This window comes from Ovis aries, chromosome 26 (assembly GCF_016772045.2).
Source record: "Ovis aries strain OAR_USU_Benz2616 breed Rambouillet chromosome 26, ARS-UI_Ramb_v3.0, whole genome shotgun sequence".
In the NCBI taxonomy this organism is placed as follows: Eukaryota; Metazoa; Chordata; class Mammalia; order Artiodactyla; family Bovidae; genus Ovis; species Ovis aries.
In genome coordinates this window covers 13,976,769-13,997,861 of record NC_056079.1, presented here as the reverse complement: position 1 = coordinate 13,997,861, position 21,093 = coordinate 13,976,769, and the positions used below count along the sequence as shown (strand labels likewise).

The following is a 21,093-nucleotide window of genomic DNA, read 5'->3' as shown; positions in this document are numbered from 1 at the left end:
TGATGGCAGTCCTCCATTGTGAGCCCATGAACCCTGAGGACACTCAAGAAGGAAAAGAATGCCTGCAGTTTAGCAGCCATCAGACTGCAGCCACTCCCTATTGTGAGCCCTGAGCAAAGGCAGGAAGTGAAAACACAGGATACCGCCCAAGGTAGCTGAGGTGGATATCAAAAGAATGATGTCAGTGAGCCCAGACTCTTGCATCATCTCATATATAGAAAAGCACTAAATTCCTTAAGATACCTGGTTTTCTTTACTTAATAATAATCTTTTGATGTTCAGACTGCCTGCCCTTTGTTTCCAAACTTCTATGAAACCTGGCTCCCCAACTCGCCTCCTCCGAGCAGGTCTCTCTGGGTCACTTGAGATGCTGTCTCCCGGGCTTGAAGTCCTAAAGATTTCTGCTGAATGAACAGAACTCTTGACTTCCAGGCTGTGTGTTTTGTTTTGTTTTGTTTTTTCCAGTTAACAAAACTCATCTGGGTTTGTCAACTGGCGTTTAGCGAGGTTAGCCTCCCTTGTCCTGCAGAGGCGGCGAGCCAGGGGCCCCGTCTTGGGCTGTTGGCCGGAATGGCCAATCCTTTTGCTAGCCATGAGTTTTCTCAAGTTGGTACTTTAAGGGCAGGAGGGCTTAGGGTCACCTAGGGATGCAGGCCTGAGCTGTGAGAAACTAGGTTAGTATTTTGTTCAAGTCTTTATAAGACCAAGTTGAGGCTTCATTGAGAAGAGGGCTCAGAGGAGCCTGGCTGGAGTTTGGACCAGGAGTGACTTTTATGTCAATTTAATTTTGATTGGACTATAGTTACTTTACAATGCTGTGTTAAGGGAGACACTCTTCATCACTGGCCTGAGGGGGTCCCCGTCAACGTTGACAATCTTCAACAGAGGCTTTTCAAGCTGCAGTTCCCTCTGATTCTGAGAGCAGCCCCGCTGAGCACAGATAGCTGATATTCAGGGTTGCTTTGTGCTGGGCACCCTGACCACGTGACTCCTCCTCCTTGGGGGAGCGTCTGGGAGAGCCGTGGCTGCTTTCCAGCCCACCCCAGATGCTCAGGGCGGGGAGATGCCAGCCAACTCAGAGGAGCCATGGAGACAGACTGGCTTTGGCACTGGAACCTGATCTGGATTTTGGTTCTGCCACTCGTGTGCCTAAGCTTCCACGTCCTTACCTATAAACTGAGGGAAGAGCCTGTCTCCTTGGGCTACTGGACTAGATGGACTCATTCTGTAAAGCGTGTAACGTATAATGAGCATTCAGTAAATGCTCGTTCCTTTCCTCCTCTTACAGAAGTTCAGAAAGTGCCTGATTTAATAAACAGGCTAAAGACCAAAATTCCGCTTGTAAGTTAGTTGTCTGTAACTTAGAAACAAAATACATTATATTTAGATTTGTGGGACACAAACATTCATCGATGCTAAATATAGATGGTTTGGTGCATGCTTACAACAAAATGTGCAGAAGCAAAAAACTTTTTTTTTTCTTTTTTTTTTTTTGCCAGCCAGTTAGATGTGCAAGATGTTTACAAGGACATGAAGATTCTTCCAGACAGCACATAACCCAGGCACCTGTAATTCTTGTCACCTCACCTGGCATTTTCTCTAAAAGTTAAGAGAACAAATTTTAGTGCCTGGCAGACTTGAATTCACGTCCAGACTCCTTCTTTAGTAACTGTGATGTTCCTAAGCCTCAGTTTCCTTATCTGGGAAATGGGCTAATAACAAGGGTTGCTTATGAGGACCAAATGAGAAGACACAGGGAAAGTGCTTGGTGGAGCGTCTGGTGGAGTTACAAGCCTAAGCAACCCGTCAGGATGTTCATTTCTGCACTGCAAGACCTCGTGCACATTCACTGGTCAAGGAAGGTCTGTCTGGGGAACTGACCTAAAGCACGAGGGACAGGAGGAGACTCACCGTGCCCTTAACTACCGCCACACTTAAGGCAGCCGTGCTTTACGACAGCCACTGAGACATGGAACTGGAGGTGCAGCACACTATGAAAGGTAATCGTCTACCAGGCATGTGTGCAGATTCTTACGGAAACCTGTATGAGAAGCCACGTAAGCTACAAGGGCTCCCTCACACTCTGACGCATCCCAAGAGTCAAAGCTTTGGTCTGGGCTTGACTGAGAGCTGGATGGCACCCAAAAATAGAGATTCACAGAGAAATTTTTATTTCATCTCACTGAAGACTTGTTGGAGGAGGGGTGAGATTCTAGAAAACATTTGCCCATTGTTGATGTCCCTGTGCGGCATCCAGAAAGCAATATGCGTTGTCCTGCAAGCCCAGTGGGCGTTAGAAATGTGATGATGGTGGCAACACCCCCAGAGCCCTTAGCTGCCTCCTTCATTCATTCATCAAACAGTGCTTCCATTGTGTGCTTAGCACAGCTCTTGGTACTTCAGGCACAACAGCTCTATGATGACAAGATACAGAGTAAGTGTCTGTATCTTGAATGGTATGCTAACCGTTTTGTAAATATTCACCAAATGTCCTCAGTCGCCAAGTCATGTCCAACTCTTTTTGAGACCCCCGTTTCCTCCTCCAGGGAAACTTCAAGACCCAGGGATTGAACCCACATCTCCTGCATTAGCAGGCAAATTCTTTACTGCTGAACTACCTGGGAAGCCCACTAAATGTTACCCTGTTTTAATTATAAGATGAAGGATAAGATGCCTGATCTATCTTCTTAAAACATCTATATACCAGGTAAGGCTGAGTTAAGAAATAAATTGCCTTTAATTTCCATTTCTCTATCAGTTAAGGGTTTCAGTTGTGTCTTGTTATTTCATTTGGGTCAGTTCTGTGCCTAATTGAATGCAATGGGTTCCACATATTAATAGCCTGTCCTTCTTTTGGAACCTCAGGTCCCCTTACAGAACAGTCAGGGAACTGTAGCTCTTTAGAGATGCCCTGACTGTTTCGTCTAAGTAGTTCTGCCTGCTAATCTCTAAACCATTGCCTTATTCATTTTCTTCACAGCAATTATGTAAAACAAATCACGTAGAGTATCTTCGCTCCCTGTCAAAATTTTCACTCACCTTTCCCAATTTTTGTAGACATTCAGGATTTAGGTAGAATTTACTAGTAATATACATTTTTCATTGTATAACTTTTCTTTCAAATGTAATGGAGCATTTCACCTCCCCCGTTATTGCTTCATCCTTAAATGAAGTGACATCTATATAGAACTAGTATTTGTAAAGAGATAGGTCAGCTGATTGCCTGTGGTTGTGTGGAATCTTATTCTCAGACCAATAGCCAGAGGATAGGTGGGTAATACAGGTTCCTGTTTTCAATTTCTGGCAGAATTTCACCCCCAGAAGCTCTGTTTCACCAGACTGCCAATCTCTCCTACCTTAACTAATTGGTTCTCTGATGCGGTATTCTGTGTCCAAGAAATGCATGGAAAACTTAAGGTTTCTGATATATTGTTAAACAGTGTATATCCTACTCTTCTGTTACTTGGAGCACTTTACTTGTGGGGACTGTTCTTCCTGAAATGTGTGAGCGACTTCCAGTCCCTTCTAGTTTCTGCACAGGATTTTGTAAATTAATATTAATTTTTATTAGAGTATAGTTGCTTTACAATGTTGTGTTAGCTTCTGCTGTACAGCAGAGTGAATCGGCTATACGTTTCCATACATCCCCTCTTTTTTGGATTTCCTCCCTATTTAGGTCACTACAGAGTATTGAGTAGAGCTTCCTGTACTATACAGCAGGTTCATATATCTACTTCATACATAGCAGTGTGTATATATATATATGTTAATCCTAACTCCCAATTCATCTCACCCCTCTTTCCCCCTTGGTATCCATGCATCTGTTCTCTGTGTGTGTTTCTGTTTCTGCTTTGCAAATAACATCATCTACACCATTTATCAAGATTCCACATATATGCATTAATACATGATATTTGCTTTTCTCTGACAAGCTTTTGTTTTTTTAAAGTTGTTCCTACCTCTGAATGAATATAGATTAAAAGGGGACGGGGATGGGAGTGGAATCACAAAGAAGAACTCCTGTGCGATTCTCTGGTTGTTGCAGGGTTCAAATCCTGGGTCCCAGAAGGAGAGAGCAGACTGCAGGGATGTATTAAGACAATGTATCTTCCAACGTCTTTTACGTGCTTTCAGCTTCCTGAACTGAAACCTGGACGTGCTTGAGGTGAAGACTGTTGCAGGCAGGTTCCCTCCACCCCGCTCTGCCTGCCATGCCATTCACAGAGTTTGTCTACAGTTTCCATTAGATGATCTGTCAATCCTAGTTTTGGTGGTGGTATAAATTTTTGTTTTTCCCTGGGCAATTGAGAAAAGCTACATTTAAGGGTTGCCAAGCAGATCTCATTTAAAAGCAACAATATATTAATAGTATAATATTATTTTATGTGAGACACTGACATGATTTTGCTCAAAGCAGCATAAATAATTATTAAATATATACTTTTCTCAATCAGCTATATGTTAGGAACCGGCACTAGAGGGAATTAGAAGAAATATATGCATATATTCATATTTTGTTGAGACCATTTAAAGCGTCTCATCTCATAGCTACAGCAGACTCTCTTATTTTCCTCTGTGCTCTCTGTCCTGATTAAGGGAGAACCAACAGTAAATGCCTATTTTTCTTTAAATGAATCGCCCCCCCTTTTCTTTTCTATTTTTAATTATTTCTGAACAAATATGTTCAGAATATGTTTCTAGAGAAACATAGATTTTAAAAACCTTGAACGAGTTAATGAAAAGGCTACTCGGCTTTCCCAAGGGTTTTGGTGATTATTATGGAGAAAGCAGAACCACAGGAGTTGGAAAATCTGTATTTATCACTGAGCCACAGAGAACTTTAAATATACATCTGAAAAAATTTTATTATATAAAATACATGTTTCAGTTCAGTTCAGTCGCTCAGTCGTGTCCGACTCTTTGCAACCTCATGAATCGCAGCACGGGAGGCCTCCCTGTCCATCACCAACTCCCGGAGTTCACTCAAACTCACATCCCTCGAGTTGTGTTTAACATACTACATATAATATAGAATACATTTAACAGATGTTTATATATGATTGGAATTACAAACTATGTATTTATCACTCAACAGCAGAAAAGAGATTTTAATATATACCATATATGGGCTTCCCAGGTGGCTCCGCGGTAAAGAATCTGCCTGCCAATGCAGGAGATGAGGGTTAGGTCCCTGTTTCCGGAAGATCCCCTGGAGTAGGAAATGGCACCCCACTCCAGTATTCTTGCCTGGAGACATGGACAGAGGAACCTGACAGACTACAGTCCATGGGGGTCTCAAAAGAGACACGACTTAGGGAGTAAACTGTGATTATATATAAAACACAATAAGTAAATATACATTATACACAAAATAAATATATGTGCACTTTACATTATACTTACATAATACATATAAAATATACATTTTGTTAGAATATATTTTAAATATATGCTTTAAATTATCTTTGTTGAGATAAACATGTTTTGTAACTCCCTTCTTTTAAATGTATATGTGCATCTCCATTGCATTTACTTTTAAGACAATAATCTAGGGACCAAAATGGAAAAAGTTCAGCTCGTGGTTGCCTACAAACTGTAAACTGGTACAAAATCTGGATGGGATCCAATGGACTTGTTGAGCAAATCCTTGTAATAAGCCGTTGACATTGTCAGGCTAAGGCCGTTTGAATGGAAAGCCAGCTTAGAGCCAAGGGCTTAAGGCTTTATTTTGAAAGTAGAGCTCCACCTAGTGGCCATTCGAAGGCTGACCGCTAGGGTCCTAAGAACCTGCCAGTTCAGGAAGCGGCGTCTCTGAATTTGTTTTCTTTCTGCTGTTACGTTCTACTCCTGTACTTGCGCTAGATTTTAGTTTCCCCTCGCCCTCTGGTGGGGAACCCTTCCGTGTTGTCCTTACGCCTGTAGGGCGAAGACAGACCCTTCCCAGAGTGTCAGCAGATAGAAGGACAGTTGGAGGCTAGTGGTGGGAAGAATACTGGGCAAAGACTCCCAGGTCTCTTCCTGGCTGTTCCATTGACTGTACACTTGTTTTCCCCACCAGGGCTCAGAGCCCTTATCTATGTAACCAGAGGCCTGAAGGCTGAGTCTCCCAAGGGGAATGTCTGCTGCTGAGATTCTGTGGGTCCAGAGGGGATTTGGAAAGAAAGGACTTCAGACCCTTGGCATCTGCTGTTTCCCAGGGGGAGGAGCCTTATTCCACAAACTGGGCTCGCTTTGGGGTGGTCATGGGGCTGGCCTGGGACCATGAGAAAATGTCCAAGCACAAGCCTCCTTGGACAGTTCCGGTCACTCTAGAGAGGGGCACCCATGTCCTCTTCACAGGGACCATGGACAGCAGATTTTGCTGATGGAAGACTTCTTGGAAGAGGTATTCAATGGGGAAGAAACCCAGGATTTTAAATGGGCAAATATTTAAAATCTGTCAAATTAACAATCTTTTTTTTTTTTTAATTATGCTCAGCTAAGGGTGCGGCAGGATGGGCAGATGCCTGGGAATATAAACAGGTTGACTTTATGGGGGCAACTTAGTAACATCAAGAACTCTGAAAACGATCATTACTCTTTTCTTGGAAATTTCAATTATGGAGGCAGAAATATAGGCAAAGATTACAATACAAAGCTGCTCACGTAACCTTCCATCACATTAGAGAAAACTGGACGCAATCTAAACATTTAGTTTCAGGGAAGAGGCTTAATATGGAGGTGTTCAAATGTTATATCTGTTATTTTCCATGGAGCCTTTCTTCAAATGGATTGACCCAAGTTGGGAATGGGGGTCTGTTTCGGCGCCCCACTGGACTGAGGACCTGGTTGGCCCCCACTCTCCACTGTGACGCCTCCTGAGGCATTTGCATGGTGCACACAGCACTCCAGGGCGCAGCTCGGGCAAGCTCAGGATACTGATGGTGGCCCTTCCTTCTGACTGGTGGATTCTCCCTGATTCTTTCCTTGATGCTTTTACATTTCTGTACTTGCCAAATACCTCATCATGACTATTTTCTTTCTTTCTTTTTTTTTAAACTGCCACTAAATATTTATCTTAAGAAATTAAAAGTAATGGTAGTTTATTATTTTAGAACTGGATGTATAATTGTCACACATGTCTACATCCAACTTGTGTCAGCCTGGCCAGCATATTCCTTTCTTCTTGGCAGATCTTCAGGCTTATATGAGAAACCTGAATCCACAAAAAAGCAATATTAAGAAAATAAAAACCACTCACAGTCCCACCACCTAGAGAAAACTATTTTTTGCATTTTAGTGTATTTTTCTTCACAGCTTTTTTTCTATGTGATATATATGTATGTATGCATAATGTAGGGCTTCCCAGGAGGCTCAGTGATAAAGAATCTGCTAATGCAGAAGATGTGGGTTTGATCCCTGGGTCAGGAAGATCCTCTGGAGAATACAATGGCAATACAATCCAGTATTGTTGCCTGGGAAATCCCATGGACAGAGGAGCCTAGTGGGCTACAGCCCATAGGTCTCAAAAGAGTCGGACACAACTTAGCGACTAAACAACAACGGTGAAACATAATATATATATTATTAAATATAGTATATAAAATAAACTTATTCTGTACCTTGCATAAACATTTTATTTATTATAAAGTTTTACATTCTATTCATTTATATAAACATTATGTTGTATATTCCCAAAACATTAAGTTTTGAAAAATAATGGTTAATGGTTTCTCAGTATTCAATTCTATTGAAAAAATGTAATTTTATAACCAATATTTTTGCTGAATAGACCATACTAATGTGAACATATCTCAACAAAATCTTTTCTGTTTCTAATTATTTCCTTAGATTGAATTCCTAGAGAGAAGATGGTTGGGCCAAAGATTATGAATGTTTTTCAGGTTCAAGAGTGCTATGGTTAAACGTCCCTCCTGTCAGTGATCATAATACAACACTTTAAAAAAGTCCTCCCTAAAAAAAAAATATACAATAAAAAATAAAAATAAAAAAATAAAAAAGTCCTCCCAAGAGTAGTGACCTTTACTTTGGTATTCATTGATTCAGTATTAGAAACATATGTAAAATGTGGCCTCTTCATTAGGAAATGTCTGTTTATTTAGACAATAATTATAAGCCTACTAAATCAATTTAATTTAATGCTTTCTTATTTGTTTCAAATGGAACTATAATCTGTCAAATGTTAAGAAGTTTTTACTTTTATCCTTGTCTAGTCCTTCAGAACCCTATGGACTGGGGCCCACCAGGCTCCTCTGTCCACAGAATTTTCCAGGCAAGAATACTGGAGTAGGTTGCCATTCCATTCTCCAGAGTCCATTAATGAATACTGAATAGTTAAAGAAAGTAACTGGTTTTCTGTTTCTAGCTGCAGTCAAGCCTTCGCTGACAGCATTTGATTTGGGGCAGAGAATCAAGGTGAAAGTGAGCATACAGCCAACCCCACCAAACTTACTGAGTGCAAGCAAGGAGGCAGTCTTGCTCCTGGGGAGTCACAGGCTCAGTCGCTGAGGGAGAAGGTTGGTTCTCTAGAGGAGCCAGTGGCAGAGTCTGGAAACAACGACGGAGTGATGAGACTCTCAGAGAGAGGGTGGGAGAGGCCTGCTTGGATGGTCGTCCCTGGACCCGGTTGCATCCTGCCGCTCCCGGGGTGCACTGAGGTCTTCACTGCCACACACCCCCATCTCTCCACCCTCTCCCAAGGACAGTCCAGGGCTTCGCCTAAAACGGCTCAGGCCAGCTTTCCTCCTGGAAAACCAACAACGACAACCTCCTCGATTAAGAGTCCTGGAGTCTCCAATTCCGGGAAGGGCAAATCAGATACTCCCTGCCCCTGCTCTATGCAGAACAGGGCCAACGCTTAACGTTTAGATCAAAGTGCTTGACCCAGATGAAAGGAATGGGGTATCAGCGCTCCAACCCCAAGGAACCAGACTCTAGAAGGCTGTTGTTTGGGTGGATGAGAAGTGACTCTGGCAAACTTCTTGCCTGACCCCTGAACTAGAGGCCCGGGTGACGGGCAGCCTGAATATGCTGCTTTGCTCTTAAGTAGACGGTGTTTGATTCAGGGGGAGCGTGCGCCCCCGGGGCCTCCCTGATGCCTGTGGCAGGCATTACCAATCAATCCCAGCACGCTGCGGTCGACCAGCCATCCAGTCCACAGCTGCGCGCCATCTTCTCAGAGAATCCGCCATGTTTGTCTTCACCGTTTGCGGGCCTCGGTGTCTGAAGACCGCGCAGTGTAAAACAGCTCCTTTGGACTCTGCTTTCTCTGAGTTCTCTGAGCGTGGATCGTATGCATTCCACAGAGCTACTTCAGCTTCTGAAAGTCAGAGGTTAATACACGGGGAAGGTGAAAATCAACTTTAAAATCGCTGGTGAAATGCAGGGCTGGGCAATAGGAAGTTAGACTTGGGCTTCTGTAGCAGCCCCGGTTTCCATAGAAACAAGACACTGCTGAATCAAACTCAGGAAGAAAATTACCCACACTAGTTTTTAAGCCTGGAATGAAGCCCGAAAAGGGTATTTACTGATGGGGCAGGCAGAGTGAGAATTTTGATGGTAAAGCCCTCCACAAAAGACCCAGCCAAAGTGAATGGCAGCGGCTCCCCATAAAAATCTTGAGGGAGACCCCCACAACAGCCTCATGTGTGCTAGGGGCGGGGGCAGGTAGAGGAGGTTGTCCAGCTCTGAGAATGAAAGATGTTGTAACTCAGTAAGGAAATCTTAAGACGGGCTTCACTGGTGCCTCAGGCGGTAAAGAATCCACTTGGAATGCGGGAGACCTGGGTTCCATCCCTGGGTTGGGAAGATCCCCTGGAGGAGGGCATGGCAACCCACTCCAGTATTCTTGCCTGGAGAATCCCATGGACAGAGGACCCCGGTGGACTACAGTCCATAGGGTCGCAAAAGAGTCGGACTTGACTGAGCAACTAAGCGCAGAACAGCATCACCCCTAAGAAACCATTAGTCAGCACAGGCTAGTGATTTGGGGGTCTTTGGGGTTTCATGTAAATCAATATCACACTTTGCAGGCCCAGGGCCCCCAGATTATTGCTGCTGCTGCTACTAAGTCGCTTCAGTCGTGTCTGACTCTGTACGACCCCATAGACGACAGCCTACCAGGTTCCCCCGTCCCTGGGATTCTCCGGGCAAGAACACTAAAGTGGGTTGCCATTTCCTGAAAGTGAAAGTGTAGTTGCTCAGTCGTGTCCGACTCTTAAGGACCCCATGGACTGCAGCCTACCAGGCTCCTCCACCCATGGGATTTTCCAGGCAAGAGTACTGGAGTGGGTTGCCATTGCCTTCTCCTAGATTATTGCAGACAGAGCTAAGGAAGTGGAAGAGGTGATGTGGCTTTGCTGGGGAATCGCCTGACGCCCCCTGTGAGCCATAACCATGGCGCGGCAGCCTCGGCAGCTCGAGCCTGGTTTCCCAAAGCCTGGCAGTGGCAGGGCGCGTGTGCTCACACCTCCCCTCCGGGAGCACGTGTGAACCTGTGGGCCTGTGGTGGCTGCTGTCCAGCTGGAGCAGCAGAAGCTGAAAGGAAGTGCAGCCTTGAACCGGGTGGGAGTTGTCTGGAACACCCATTGTTTGCTCCCCCTTTTCTCCTGGGCAGGAAGGCCTGGGCCCCCGGCTGCATGCTGGTGAGTGCTAAGTCGTTTCAGTCGTGTCCGACTCTTTGCAATCCCATGGATTGTGGCCCACCAGGCTCCTCTGTCCATGGGATTTCCCAGGCAAAAATACTGGAGTGTGTTGCCACTTCCTCCTCTAGGGAATCTTCCCAACCCAGGGATCGAACCCCAGTATCCTGCATCTTCTATGTTGGCAGGCAGATTCTTTACCACTAGCGCTACCTGTTCTGCCTATGACAGGGTAACCCCACTTGTCAGGAGGAGTCCCCACAGCCCACCTTGATGTTCATAGTCTTGCCTCATCATTTGAAGGTTCTTGGTTTCAACTATTTGGAAGTGATCATGAGGGTTCTTATCATATGACATTTGCTCTTGGACTTCTGTGCTCCTGAGCTTGAGCCAAAGCCAGTGCCTGGCCAGTGAGAGCGCCTCATCAGCCTCCAGTTGCCAAACCAAAACAGGGCTCCTTTGTTGATCTCATTTGATGATACTCAGATATTTCGACAGAGGGCGACATGGTTGGATGGCATCATGGACTCAATGGACATGAGTTTAAGCAAACTCCAAGCCATGGTGAAGGACAGGGAAACATGGCCTGCTGCAGTCCATGGGGTCGCAAAGAGTCAGATGCACCTGAGCAGCTGAACAGCAACAAAATATTTCCTCACAATAACCCTTTGAAATTGGCATTATTATTCAGGATTTATAGTGAGAGAACTTATTATATACCATAGTGATGTTTCCAAATTCAAGGATTATTTACATACTCCCCATTAAAAAAATGTAGATGTTTTATTTTCTTAGCAGATCCAGGCTCCTTTGGAAGCTTGAGGCTTAAAACAACAACAACAACAACAACAACAACTTTGGCCACTAGAGGGAGACAGCTCTTTGAAAAACAGGCCATTTCTCCTGTTTATGGGCATAAACAGATGAAATCCCGTTTGTGTTTTAAAACAGGTATCCAGGGCAGACCTTACAGGTGGACAAAGAAGGGGGCAAGTCCAGGGCTCAACCTCAGTGCAGACCTCACCGAACAGCCCTCCTCATCACTTCCCTCTTCCATAGTCATCACTGTCCCTCAAAGCAAAGGTCCTTTTTACTTAGCCCTTGGCAGCTTATCATTAGCAAAACTTCTGTGTCTTTCTGCCTTAGCATAAACTTTGTGGAGATAAAGCTCAATAAGTTGTTAGAATTGATTTGGTGTAAAAACATAGAATCCTAAAGATTTCAAGTGCTGTCACACAGAGCCTAAAACAGGCCCCTGCTCACTCAGACAAGCTCCTCTGTGTTCAACAATATTATTCTGAAATGGGAACCAAGGCGTATTTTCTCTGTTAGAGAGTTCTGGGTTTCCTGACATAAGAGTTGCTCCTGACATCTCCTAGTTTAAAAAGTGCAACTTCTGTAGTAAACAGGTTGCTTTCTATGAAGTTAAATGTCTAGTATGGAGATCATGCGAGACCAGATCTGCAGACAGGGCCCAGGAGGAAAGAAGCTGAGTGTCTTTAGCTCAACGCCCTGTGTGGTGAATTTCAGAGATGCGAGGGTTTATTGGATAATAACTTGTGCCCGCCTCACCTCCTCTTATGCAGAAATTTTGACTCAAACCTGGAAGAACTGGCCCCCAAAACCACAGTTACTAACAGGGATTTGTCATATTGCTTATGTGTTTTGTGGGCTTCCGTGGTGGCTCAGCTGGTAAAGAATTTGCCTGCAATGCGGGAGACCTGGGTTCGATCCCTGGGTTGGGAAGATCCCCTGGAGAAGGGAACAGCTACCCACTCTAGCATTTTGCCCTGGAGAATTCCATGGACTGCATAGTACATGGGGTTGCAAAGAGTTGGACACGACTGAGCGACTTTGTGTTTTGAAAGAGGTGAGAGGGTCTCCACTATGAAATCACTTGGCATTTTAGTTGTTTTCACCAGGCAGATCAGTCTTGGTTCATCATATTCCTAGAAATGACATCCCTATCAGGCTCTTTAAAGGTTTTGTTGACTGTGCTTCTTCCTTCTTTTAAGTAAGATACATTTACTTTATTGGTAAATGGTGTGTTCTTGATCAAGTGGCTACTTCAATTAACTGATAAGGTTGAGTGAACTCTGTAGATTGTGTTGGCTATACTTCTATAACCAGATTTAAAATTAAACTTCAGTTACAGGCTGCAAACTTTGGCTTGAAATATACATTCTCTGTGATATGTACATTTAGTTCTTTTATAGCATGAGGTCAGAGTGCTGCACATATTTTGCATAATAACAGCATTTGGTGTTCAAAATTAGTCACTGTTTTCAAGAAGATAAACTGTCTTTGTAATGAATTCTTATTTGCAGATTGCTTCAATCCTTGGATTTCTTCATTGAACAGACTCCCAATAACTGGACATTTGAGGTCAGCCTCTTGCAGTCAGGGAAGAGCCTGGGTCAAACCAAGACCAAACTTATCTGCCTGGATAAACATAGGTCTAGTAAATATCTTCCTTGGTGAGCTGGTCTGGTTCCACCTGACCCAGTTAAGGCAGATGCATGATTAACATTAGTTAAAATTTCTCAAGGAGGGAGACTGGAGACTTCTTTCTGGAACCCAGTAGGAGGCCCTGGTTTGAAAACAGATACTGGGACTTCCCTGGTGGTCCAGGGGTTAAGACTGTGCTTTCCAATGCAGGGGGTGCGGGTTCGATCCCGGGAAGCTAGGATCCTACCTTCCTTGTGGCTGGAAAAACCCAAAACATAAAAAACAGAAACTGTATTGTAACAAATTCAAGAAAAGACTTTAAAAATGCTCCACATTTTAAAAAGTCTTAAAAAAGAAAGAGGTACTTTTTGTGTCTTGGCAACTAGTAGTCTTACTGGTGGCTGTTGGTGCAAAGGTCTGTCTCACTCACACCCCCTTATGAAGCTGGGGGTTCATTGAAAGGATTCTGTGGACTAGAAATGGAGCTGGCAAGGACCCAAGGCCAAAGTGAGACTGGCTCCACCCCTTCCGTTCTGTCTTTCTAACAATACTCCACAAAGACTCGGCCATACCATGCCCTACAGACTAAGGGCAAAGTATATATCTTCTCCTGATACATTTAGAGTTTTCTCCCAAAGCATATGTCATTATCCACTTCTGGAATTCAAAAGCTCTGAAAGCATGATAACTTGAGGAAAATCCTGATCTTCTCTGAACTCACTGGATGGCATACACTCACCTTGATCTAATGGGAGGCTATTTGTGGTCTTTTCTTTAATCCCACTTAGTATGAACGTACATTCATTTTTCTGTAGAAATATTAACAGATTTGATAATTGGGTGATGCCTCAGATGCTGCTGGAGTTTATATGATATATTCTACATGCATCATGTTATCTTTTCAAATCAGAAAAATGATCAACTCCCAAACGTAGCTGGCCCCAAGCGTTTCAAAGTGCCTGTGGACCATTACAGGAGAGCAGGAAAGAAATATATTACAGGCAAATAAAGAATGAAAGGGGGTTGGGTGGGAAGAGAGGTGGAATAAATGAAGCTGAAATTGTAAAAAGCATTATCATGGGAGATGATACCTACTCTGGACTCATTATTTTATTTACCTTTGTGATCTTTCATTCCGTTCCCTATTTGGCATGCAACTTTCTCTTCTCCAAAATGAACAGATTACCACTAGATTATGTCTGCAGTCTCTTTCATATTCACAACTCTATAATTCTGTGATTGTAGTTGATTTTTTTCAAAGCAGTTCTTTCCATCTGGCAGCAAACAAGATGTGACAATTCACTCTCTCGATCTTTTTTTTTTTTTGTAGCAATTCCTTATCAAGGTTTACATGCTACTGCGTTTTCCCTTCATATTTCACATATTTAATGTAAACTCCTTCGACTAACCATTTTTTCAGTTTTCTTGAAAAACATTGAGGAGTTTCTGTTGGTTCAAGGTGAGTTTTACATTCAGCTTTTATGTAATTATTAAATAATCCATTTTACTTTCCTACACGATGATTTCTGTTTATCCAGCAAAGACATAAAGAGAGACCCTTAGGTCATTTGTACAAGAGTGTTTGGGCCAGGGCTCAGAATTGCGTACTCTTGACAGCCATGCTGAGATCACTTCCCTAGTTCTATTCTGAAGATAAAGTTCCTTTGTTACCTTGAATCGTGGTTTGAATTAGGTTAGCTTGCCTCTTTTTTTCTGATTTATATGATGAGGTGATTGCTTAAAGATGGCAATTCTCCTACGGTACTGATCTTGACAAATGGTGCTACTCCGTCATCAGAGGCAGAACCTTGGGAACTATCCAAGACCCCTTTCTCTTACCACCCACGTGTTCAATTCATCACCAGGGCTGCTGATGATTTTTAAGTTATAATATGTTTCTGGCCTGCACAAAATCCAAGGGCATAATATAAATAGCACCCTTGTCCCAGCCCTCATGGTTGTGAAATTGTAGCATTTTGTCCTACATGGACCCTTGGCGTTTTTATTTTGTTTCTTAAATGACTAGTACATTACAAAGTTGAAACCCCCAGTGCACCTCTCTCTGGTCTCACTCTCTTCTGTCCTTTCCAGAGGAAACCTCAGTGCTGATTTTGATGTTTATCGTTTCCATGGTGTTGGTACTATTATACGGAATATTGTGCTGGATGTTTTTATGTTAATATTTTAGACTGTATGTATTCATCTCCAACTGGTTTTTCTCACTTACTGTTATTCTTGAGATCTTCAAGAACTAGACATCTACTTCTCATTCTATGTCTACATCTTTTGGGGCTTCTGCGGTCGCTCAGACAGTAAAGAATCTGCCTGGCAAAGCAGGAGACCTGGGTTTGGTCCCTGGGTCAGGAAGATCCCCTAGAGAAGGGTGTGGCAACCCACTCCAGTATTGTTGCCTGGAAGTTCCATGGACAGAGGAGCCTGGCGGCTCCTCTGTCCATGAGGTCGCAAAGAGTGGGACATGACTGAGCAGCTAACACTTTCATTTCTTTTGGATAGCTATAGTGTTCTGTTCTTTGAAAACTGATATCACTTATTCATACTCTTGTTAACGAATTTTTAGATTATTTCTACTTTTTTGCCATTACAGACACTGTAACAATAAATACCCGTATCTATCTCCTTGTACAAGCTAATCCATGACAGCTTCTCCGGTGCACAGTGGAGTTAGCTCAGCATTCATGATTTCCTTTGACAAACTTTTTTTTAATGGTCACAGTGTTTTAAGTTTTCTGTCATCACTGGAACCACTAAAACATATTTTGATACACAAAAAAATCTTCTGCCTATTTCAGTAAGAAGATTTAGAAATTTTACCATGAGAAGATGCAGAATAACTCTAGATGGTCCATCATCAGGGTCACAGTATGTACAGTCCTCCCATGGTGTGTGCAGGGAGTTGTTTCCAGGACTCTCCTGCATCCCCAGGCCAAAATCCATGGATGCTCAAGTCCTTTATACAAAATGCATAGTGTGTGCATGCTCTTGCTTCAGCTGTGTCCAACTCTCTGTGATCCCATGGACTGTAGCCCAACAGGCTCCTCTGTCTTAGGTTCTTCTTCAGGCAAAAATCCTGGAATGGGTTGCTATGCCCTCCTCCAGGGGATCTTCCCAACCCAGGAATCGAACCTGTGTCTCTCTTATGTCTCCTGCCTTGGGCCCCTTTTGTTTTATGAACACTTCCTCACTTTCTGGTTCTTCTACTAATTTTCACATCTGTCAATGGATATTGCCTGCAACAGTCACTTCTGCAGTGTTCTCACAGCAACTTCCTATTTCCCCCTCTCAGTTTAATCAAGACAAGCTGAAGATATTTAGGGTTTATTTTTTATTTTTTTCTTTCACACAGACTTTGATTTTTCTTCCTAATTTCACAAACTGAATATGTTCCCCTAAAATACAAAGCTATAAAAGAGATTTGGGCTGGAATTGCAGTTCTGACTCTTTGGGTTGTTTGACCTTAGGCGTCTCTGAACCTCGATTTCCTTTGCATTGTAGGGATATAAATACCTGCCTTATAAATGATCAGTGATCTAACTGAATTAGTGCATGTAAAGGTTTTTTTTGTGTGTGTGTGTGGCAGCACTGGGTCTTCGTTGCAGGGCTTGGGCTTTCTCTAGTTGAGGAGCTTGTTGCAATTCTCAGGCTTCTCTTGTTGTGAAGCACGGGTTTCGCCTGAGGCATGTGCGATTTTAGCTCCCCAACCAGGGATTGAACCCATGTCCCCTGCATTGGCATATTGGCAGGTGGATTCTCAATCCCTGGACCATCAGGAAAGTCCTGCATGTAAAGTCCTTAATATCAAGAAAGGTGGATGTTATTATTCTTGCCTCCATCAGCACCCATGTCACCTCCTCATGGCTTCCGGATCCTGCTTTCTAACATGCAGATCTGAAGATGACATGACCTTGTTCAGGCCTGTCTGTTGCTGCCTGTCTTTGTCAGCAGTGGTTCCCAAGCCTGGCTTTGGATCAAAATGATACGAGGGGCCACTCCTTCGAGGTCAGCCCACCCTCGTGTTTCAAGGGTGTACTATCTGCTGCCTGTTTAATAAAGTTCTGCTTGCTTGAGCTGTAACTGAAAAAAAAAAAAATAGGAGGCATCTTTAAAGGTCTATCATAACCCAGTCTTACCGACTAGAATTATGGTGAGATGGGTTCAGTCTGCACTCTGGAGCAGTGAGGCCAGGGTCCACCATAGGAGACAAGTTTCTGCAGCCCCAACTGAGGCTGATCATATCAAGAGAGAGCCCCTGCTCCCCACCATGAAAGGCCCAAGCAGGACCACAGCATGAGATTAGGAGTCAGGCTAGCAGCTCTTGGCCATTCCACTTAGTGTCTGGGTGATCTTGCTCACTTAGCTACCCTGTATGTACAGGGTGCGTTCTTGTGCACCTGGTGCTCACTCAGTTGTGTCCGACTCTGCTCCTCTGTCCATGGGATTCTCCTGGCAAGAATCCTGGAGCGGATTGCCATTTCTTCCTCCAGGTGACCTTCCTAACACAGGGGATCTTCTCGAATGCAGGCATCTCCTGCTTGGGGAGGTGGATTCTTTACCACTGAGCCACCTGGGAAGCCCGAGTACATTCTCGAAGACCATTTAATTTAAAGTGTGCACAGATAAAACTGCTTTCCTAGTAGGAAGGCATAGAATGATTGTTGTATGAATTTTTTTTAATGTTGCCTTTTACTCTTAAAAAAAAAGTTTAATTCTTATACATTGCAGAGTGTTTTTTCTTTTGTTTTGATTCAGTACAGATATATATTTGTGAAAAGATGACCACAATAAGGTTAGTTGACGCCTCTATTGCATCACAGGCAGAGAACAGAGGTTGGTTGACAGCCGTTCTAGAGTTGATAAGGTCAGACTACCTCCAGTCCCTAGGAAGCTTTGTCCAGAGCCTTGCAAGCTTCACCAGGATCCGAGCAATGTTATAATGATAATAATAGCATTCGTCAAGTGCTTGCTATGGGCCACGCACATTTTATAAGCCTTTATATTGAATTTTCTGCCAAATGAAAGACCCACAGATACCTGGTGTCTGGACTTCGTGCTTTGTCTCCTGACCCACCTGTGGTTGCTGCCCTGTATTGACCTCCTGGCCAGCCTCCCAGGCCCTCTTCTGCCTGGTCCTTCTTGGCACAAAGCCTCATGGTTGTCCCTAGCTGTGCTTGTCCATCTCGAACTCTCGCCCACCAAGTCTTTCTCATTGCTGCCCTTCTAGGGCAGTGCTGTCTCAGGCCAATGTGCCAGTAATGATCCCCCGACTATCTTGTCCAACTCTGGAACTTTCTGACTCTATGATTCTGCTGAGAGGTATCTCCTCCTACAGTTATGTTTGAACACAAGCACCTTGAAATATGAAGTAAGTTCTGCACGTAGATGGATACAATGATTGACACGTAGACAGATAATTTGTTGTTAAATGCTCTGGAGCTGGGGGCACCGCTGAAAAGTTCACAGGGTATCTCCACAGAAGTCTACTGTCTCCTGTTGACACCCTGAGTTAAGAGGTTCATGTTACTAAATTCTGAGGAATTCACTGTGAGAGTTTAAATTGGGCAGAGACGAGGGATAACAGCAAATTAAGAGATCACCCTTTTCCTTGACTCCTCCCTTTGGTCAGCCCGACTGCGAAGTTAAGAGTTGACTTCTGTCGTCTAAAATTCTACCTCTCTGTGGGTGCTTCTATTTCTGGAATATTTGCCCCAAAATAATACGGTTTGTCGACTAAAAAAGATGGACAAGGTGAGAGTTGCTAGTTAAGTTTTATTTGGGGGCAAATTGAGGACTGTAGCCCAGGAGAAAGCAGCTTAGATAGCTCTAAGAGTCTGCTCCAAAGAGGTAGTAGGGAAGGACAGTGTATATGTGATTTTGGTAAAGGGATAACACATGCAACCAAGCATATATACGTGTGTGTGTGTGTGTGTGTGTGTGTGTGTGTGTGTGTGTGTGTGTTTGGTAGAAAGTTTCTGCTGTTCTCCTGAAGCTTCTGTGAGTCACAAGAGTCAGTCACCATGCAAATCCCAGAGTATACTTTCCTATCCGTCTAGGTGGAAGCCAAGGCCATAAATTAGTACCACAAATCCACTGAATCCCATTTGGTACAACCTAGTGACTCTCTGGTTGTCTGACCCAGTCAGTTCCATACCGATCACTGTCTCTAAGGGTAATAATATGTAGGCATTGTTCATAAGGCACCCAGCCTAGTTTCCCAATGTTTCTAGGCTGATTATCCTTAGTGTGATTTAATTGTTCCCAACAATGAGGAGCTTTTAAACTTAAATGACCAAAGCCTGTTGTTAACTGTCTAAGCCCATCTCATAATGTGGGGGGTTTCCTTTTAATAAACGAGAGATCACAGTTATTGACTGAGAGTTGGCTTGTTGTTTTGATTGAGCCTTATGAGCTGAAAAGAGACTTTAAATCTATGACCAGGGTTAGAGCAGGTATTATCAATTGGCTGGGTAAGAGGGTCGCATCTGTTAGGTTGGTGCACGTGTAACCGCAGTTTTGCATTGTTGAACTTTGCCGTTTGATCTTGGAAATACATTCTTAAATAAATATGGTTATGCTATATTAATAGCAATCATGAGTAGCCTGAATAGGATTAAAATTTCTTCTGAAATACATTTTCGAAGGGCTGTCAAACAGAGCTTTGGAGGGGGGATATCCACCATGTAACCCAGAAGTACTAGACAGAGGTAATTGACCACAAACCCAACAATTTGGGTTGATTTATAAAATTAGCATAGAATCACATCCATGATATGAAAACATTGGATTCATATGCAAAGGTCCAAGAGGTCGGGAAAAATTATAAATGATCGTAGGAGTCAGGTCCAGCATCTCGGGTGAGCTGTCTACTTCTGATGTCGTCTTCTTCTCGCCCTGGTGTGAGTGTAGTTCCTCTTTTTTTGAGGGTCCTTTTAAGGTGAGTTTGAGGTTAGCATTCCTCTCTATAGACCAGTCCAGTGTAGGAACCCTTTTTAGTGGGAAATATAAATCCAATAGTCAATTCCCTTTAATTTCGCTGCATATGAGCTAGTTAAGAACACCTGATGGGGGGGCCTTTCCATTTGGGTTGTAGTGAGTCCTTTAAGTGACGTGTCTTCCAATATATCCCGATGGCTCAGATGGCAAAGAATCTGCCTGCGGTGCGGGAGACCTGGGTCTGATCCCTGGGTCAGGAAGACCCCTTGGAGAAGGGAATGGCTACCCACCCCAGTATTCTTACCTGGAAGAACCATGGGCTGAGGAGGCAGGGACCCCATGGGTTGTAGCTCAGCATGGTGAGCACACACACCAACACCACCACCCAACCCCCAGGTGAAAGAACTTGGGTCCTAGAGGTGGCATCCTGGGTTCCTGGGGATGCTCCCTTCTCCCGTGTGGCTGATCCACCTCCAGCCACCCCAGCTTTGTCCATCCCCTTCTAACCCTTCAGACCTGGTCCCATCACAGAGAGGCAGAGCCAGATGGGCCCAGCCGGGTCAGTAGAGGCCGGGGATTCTTGGAAGGCTCAGAACATTCCCTTCCTGGGAGGGAGCAGAGGATGTGAGCTACTGCAAGGGGCTGCAGGGAATACCCCCATGCCTTCCTAGGTGGGCAGCATGTATCATCTGGCCCTGAGGGGAAGGTGAACCCTGGACCCAGAGTGCCTCTGGAGTTCTTTTCCTGTCTCTATTCCCACCTCGCTGCTCCAGGGTTCACCTGCAGCAGGAACGAGAGGTCTCTGTGGTTGGGAAGACCACATGATGAAAAGAGAGGGCAGGGACCCAGGCTTAGCTGCCTCGAGGATTCAGTTGCCAGGGAGCCTGAGGACTGCGCCTCCAGTGTGGGGATGGAGCGGTGGGGTTCCAGGCCGGCTCTGCCTCCAGTGCTCTTGGCCCCAGATCACCCGGGATGGAGGGAACTGGTCCCAGTCAGTGCTCTCCGCACTATGTCCCCAGAGATCTGGGGCCTGTGGCCCATAGCAAGGTCAGTGGGC

General features: G+C 44.1%; 1 long non-coding RNA gene across 1 annotated transcript in view; it reads left to right on the top strand.

Moving 5' to 3' along the window:
- LOC121818054 (uncharacterized) overlaps positions 1-19,473 on the top strand; it is a 34,315-nt gene extending 14,842 nt beyond the window's left edge. Inside the window, exons 4-6 of the long non-coding RNA XR_006058160.2 lie at positions 1,500-2,000; positions 2,547-2,707; positions 4,046-19,473. This is a non-coding gene — a long non-coding RNA (uncharacterized LOC121818054). The remainder of the gene's footprint in view (positions 1-1,499; positions 2,001-2,546; positions 2,708-4,045) is intronic.
- The last annotated feature ends 1,620 nt before the right edge of the window (positions 19,474-21,093 follow it).